This window comes from Cherax quadricarinatus, chromosome 62 (assembly GCF_038502225.1).
Source record: "Cherax quadricarinatus isolate ZL_2023a chromosome 62, ASM3850222v1, whole genome shotgun sequence".
NCBI lineage: Eukaryota > Metazoa > Arthropoda > Malacostraca > Decapoda > Parastacidae > Cherax > Cherax quadricarinatus.
The window spans coordinates 24,453,640-24,459,766 of NC_091353.1; positions in this window are offsets into that span (position 1 = coordinate 24,453,640).

Genomic DNA, 6,127 nt, shown 5'->3' on the forward strand with positions numbered 1-6,127 from the left:
ATATACCTGCTTAAGACAGTAAGCATTATACTTTATAATATTACCTATAATAGTAGCCTTAAAAGTAACATGCAAAGGTTATTACACTGAAAGGATTAATCACACTGCAGCCTAAGCAAAGAGAAGACGGCGGTTCCTTTCCGCAAACTTGTTGATCACACGATCAACAGGAACATGTACATCGTTATGGACGGCGAGTAGTGCGAGGCCGTTGAGGCGATCCTGACCTATGGTGCTCCTCAAGTATGTCTTCAGGCGTTTCAGGACTGAGAACGATCGTTCGGCTTCTGCATTTGAGACTGGCAGGGTCAGTAGGATGGTAAGGAGCTTCGCGATGTTCGGAAACATACGGGCCTCGGCGTATTCCTTTGCTTTCTTGACAGATTCGAAGGCCGGACCGGAACATGTCCACCGCTGTATTTCCGTCTGCACGAGCAAAAGTGACTCAACGTCACTTTTGTAGAGTTTAGTGGCTTTAAGAACAGCATCCACGTTTGCTTTTGAGCCTCTGAGCAGCTCCTTCAATCGGAGAGCAACGGACACAGTGTCATCATCAAATCTGCTCTTCAACTCAGCGATCACATGGTCAACGAACGGAATATACACCGAGCGCCGATAGGATAGTACTCCTCAGTAGATGCTGCTGGGACATTCGCACGTTGTGTCTGTCGTGCACAGACTCTGGGAATAGGGACGTCATCGTGAGCTGAGCCCACTTCAACTAGAAGATCTTTGGCTTTCCACATTTCCACGATTTTTTTGCCACATCTCATTATTCTCAGCATCAATACAGCTCCAAAATGTTTATTATAAGTATCCAACCTTAAAAAGCATTTTTGTATTGTTATGGAGCTAGAGGTATTAGTGGTCTGTAAACTTGCAAAGTTGCAAAACAAATTTAAATGTATCCCAAAGCAGTGGCGTAACTACGGGGAGCCTGGGGGGTCCGCCCCCCTCACTAGAGCTGTGGCCCCCCACTTGAAAAGGAGTATCTGCATAGTTTTGTGTCTAGAAAAGTAAATATATATATATATATATATATATATATATATATATATATATATATATATATATATATATATATATATATATATATATATATATATGTCATGCCGAATATGTAAAACTGGTCAATTAGCAAGAACTCATTTAAAATTAAGTCCTTTCTAAAATTTTCTCTTATACGTTTAAAGATATATTTTTTTCATTAATGTTGATGTACAAATTTATAATTTTGCACCAAAAGGAACTTAGAAAACTTACCTAACCTTATTATAGCAAGAACAATTTATTTTAGCCTAACCCAACTAAGTATATTTTAGATTTGTTTACAGTAATTTAATACTAAACAAACACAGTGAAATATATTTTTTTCGTTAGGTTCGGAATGAATTTGGCGAAATTATTGCATACACAAATTTTCACTTGTCCTATATGGCAAGATGAGCGTTGCTATTTAAGCCAAGATGGCAAGTTCTGCCTATTCGGCACGACATATATATATATATATATATATATATATATATATATATATATATATATATATATATATATATATATATATATATATATATATATATATATATCGGCTTTAAAATCTCAAATAATTCGGGAGGGCATGCCCCCTCCATGTAAAGGATTGGCCCCTCCTTCCCCTCGCCTCAAAATGAAAACCCAGCTACGACACTGGGCCAAAGCCCAAAGAGGGCCAAAGGGGGGGCCGGGCCCCCTGGGCCCCCCGGGCCCCCCCCCCTCATATCCGCGCCTGCCCTGAACAACAGTTGCAAGAGCAATCTTCGTTGAATCATCAACAGTACCACTTTTTGGCTTGATCTTTACACGATTTGCGTAGCTCATCGTGTAAGTCAAGGCGATGACAACGCTGGTAAAGGTTTCCCTCCCCAACAGGGATCGTAGGGAGACAGAGTAGGCCCCTCCCCAACAGGGATCGTAGGGAGACAGAGTAGGCCCCTCCCCAACAGGGATCGTAGGGAGACAGAGTAGGCCCCTCCCCAACAGGGATCGTAGGGAGACAGAGTAGGCCCCTCCCCAACAGGGATCGTAGGGAGACAGAGTAGGCCCCTCCCCAACAGGGATCGTAGGGAGACAGAGTAGGCCCCTCCCCAACAGGGATCGTAGGGAGACAGAGTAGGCCCCTCCCCAACAGGGATCGTAGGGAGACAGAGTAGGCCCCTCCCCAACAGGGATCGTAGGGAGACAGAGTAGGGAAGACTTCACCCAGCTACAAGAGTGCAGAGGCCAACTGTCTGCCCAGGGGCAGGCAGCCAGCGACGCACCAAGTCCTGGAGCAGGATGAAGAGTTCCTCTTCTCTTGCCTGTTCTTAGTTGCTGCGTGTCTGGGTCTGATCCTCCCAGCCGGGAGCAGGTACGTCCTTCCAGTGCAGAAGCCAGTCGACGAATCTCTGTTGATGTGTGTGTATATCCTGTTTTTATGTTTTTATTCCACTGGTTGCACACTCAACGTTACCAGCACTTCAGTGTAACAATGACACAAGTAACTACACAAGTGTCCGGGTAAGTGTCTTTGTTGCTCCCAACACCAACATTTGTCAACGTATATTTAACTTTTATTTTGGATTAAAAACAACACGTAAAAACTTGTCTGGTTTTTTTATTGATGGAAATTAAAAAAAAATGTTGAAAAAATAGAGCCGGTGAACTGTTATAAGTTTCTGTTTGATTTATATTAACGTTAACAACAGATGAGATGTTTACCAACGGTGAGATGTTTACCAACGGTAAGATGTTTATCAACGGTAAGAGATTCATCAACGGTAAGAGATTTATCAACGGTAAGAGATTTATCAACGGTAAGAGATTCATCAACGGTAAGAGATTTATCAACGGTAAGAGATTTATCAACGGTAAGATTATAAATGGTAAGAGATTCATCAACAGTAAGATGTTTGTCAACGGTAAGAGATTTATTAACGGTAAGAGATTCATCAACGGTAAGAGGATATATTTATCAACGGTGACCAGCCGGGCTGTGGCTCGTACGTTGGTTTGCGTGCAGCCAGCAGCAACAGCCTGGTTGATCAGGCTCTGATCCACCAGGAGGCCTGGTCACAGACCGGGCCGCGGGGGCGTTGACCCCCGGAACTCTCTCCAGGTAAACTCCAGGTAGGAGGAGATATCAACGGTAAGAGGAGATATTTATCAACGGTAAGAGATTTATCAACGGTAAGAGGAGATATTTATCAACGGTAAGAGATTTATCAACGGTAAGAGGAGATATTTATCAACGGTAAGAGATTTATCAACGGTAAGAGGAGATATTTATCAACGGTAAGAGATTTATCAACGGTAAGAGGAGATATTTATCAACGGTAAGAGGAGATATTTATCAACGGTAGGAGGAGATATAAAAGGTAAGAGGAGATATTTATCAACGGTAAGATATTATCAATGGTAAGATATTATCAATGGTAAGATATTATCAATGGTAAGATATTATCAATGGTAAGATATTATCAACGGTAAGATATTATCAATGGTAAGATATTATCAATGGTAAGATATTATCAATGGTAAGATATTATCAATGGTAAGATATTATCAATGGTAAGATATTATCAATGGTAAGATATTATCAATGGTAAGATATTATCAATGGTAAGATATTATCAACGGTAAGATATTATCAATGGTAAGATATTATCAATGGTAAGATATTATCAATGGTAAGATATTATCAATGGTAAGATATTCATCAATGGTAAGATATTATCAACGGTAAGATATTATCAATGGTAAGATATTCATCAATGGTAAGATATTTATCAATGGTAAGATATTATCAATGGTAAGATATTATCAACGGTAAGATATTATCAATGGTAAGATATTATCAATGGTAAGATATTATCAATGGTAAGATATTATCAATGGTAAGATATTATCAACGGTAAGATATTATCAATGGTAAGATATTATCAATGGTAAGATATTATCAATGGTAAGATATTATCAATGGTAAGATATTCATCAATGGTAAGATATTATCAACGGTAAGATATTATCAATGGTAAGATATTCATCAATGGTAAGATATTCATCAATGGTAAGATATTATCAATGGTAAGATATTATCAATGGTAAGATATTATCAATGGTAAGATATTATCAATGGTAAGATATTATCAATGGTAAGATATTCATCAATGGTAAGATATTATCAATGGTAAGATATTATCAATGGTAAGATATTCATCAATGGTAAGATATTCATCAATGGTAAGATATTCATCAATGGTAAGATATTATCAATGGTAAGATATTTATCAATGGTAAGATATTATCAATGGTAAGATATTCATCAATGGTAAGATATTCATCAATGGTAAGATATTATCAATGGTAAGATATTATCAATGGTAAGATATTATCAATGGTAAGATATTCATCAATGGTAAGATATTATCAATGGTAAGATATTATCAATGGTAAGATATTCATCAATGGTAAGATATTCATCAATGGTAAGATATTCATCAATGGTAAGATATTCATCAATGGTAAGATATTATCAATGGTAAGATATTATCAATGGTAAGATATTATCAATGGTAAGATATTCATCAATGGTAAGATATTCATCAATGGTAAGATATTCATCAATGGTAAGATATTATCAATGGTAAGATATTTATCAATGGTAAGATATTTATCAATGGTAAGATATTCATCAATGGTAAGATATTCATCAATGGTAAGATATTTATCAATGGTAAGATATTCATCAATGGTAAGATATTTATCAATGGTAAGATATTATCAATGGTAAGATATTATCAATGGTAAGATATTCATCAATGGTAAGATATTCATCAATGGTAAGATATTCATCAATGGTAAGATATTCATCAATGGTAAGATATTATCAATGGTAAGATATTTATCAATGGTAAGATATTTATCAATGGTAAGATATTCATCAATGGTAAGATATTCATCAATGGTAAGATATTTATCAATGGTAAGATATTCATCAATGGTAAGATATTTATCAATGGTAAGATATTATCAATGGTAAGATATTATCAATGGTAAGATATTCATCAATGGTAAGATATTATCAATGGTAAGATATTATCAATGGTAAGATATTTATCAATGGTAAGATATTATCAATGGTAAGATATTTATCAATGGTAAGATATTCATCAATGGTAAGATATTTATCAATGGTAAGATATTATCAATGGTAAGATATTCATCAATGGTAAGATATTATCAATGGTAAGATATTATCAATGGTAAGATATTTATCAATGGTAAGATATTATCAATGGTAAGATATTATCAATGGTAAGATATTATCAATGGTAAGATATTCATCAATGGAAAGATATTATCAATGGTAAGATATTCATCAATGGTAAGATATTATCAATGGTAAGATATTTATCAATGGTAAGATATTCATCAATAGTAAGATATTTATCAATGGTAAGATATTTATCAATGGTAAGATATTTATCAATGGTAAGATATTCATCAATGGTAAGATATTATCAATGGTAAGATATTTATCAATGGTAAGATATTCATCAATAGTAAGATATTCATCAATGGTAAGATATTATCAATGGTAAGATATTATCAATGGTAAGATATTATCAATGGTAAGATATTATCAATGGTAAGATATTATCAATGGTAAGATATTATCAATGGTAAGATATTCATCAATGGTAAGATATTATCAATGGTAAGATATTCATCAATGGTAAGATATTATCAATGGTAAGATATTATCAATGGTAAGATATTCATCAATGGTAAGATATTATCAATGGTAAGATATTATCAATGGTAAGATATTATCAATGGTAAGATATTTATCAATGGTAAGATATTCATCAATAGTAAGATATTCATCAATGGTAAGATATTATCAATGGTAAGATATTATCAATGGTAAGATATTATCAATGGTAAGATATTATCAATGGTAAGATATTTATCAATGGTAAGATATTATCAATGGTAAGATATTATCAATGGTAAGATATTTATCAATGGTAAGATATTTATCAATGGTAAGATATTTATCAATGGTAAGATATTATCAATGGTAAGATATTCATCAATGGTAAGATAT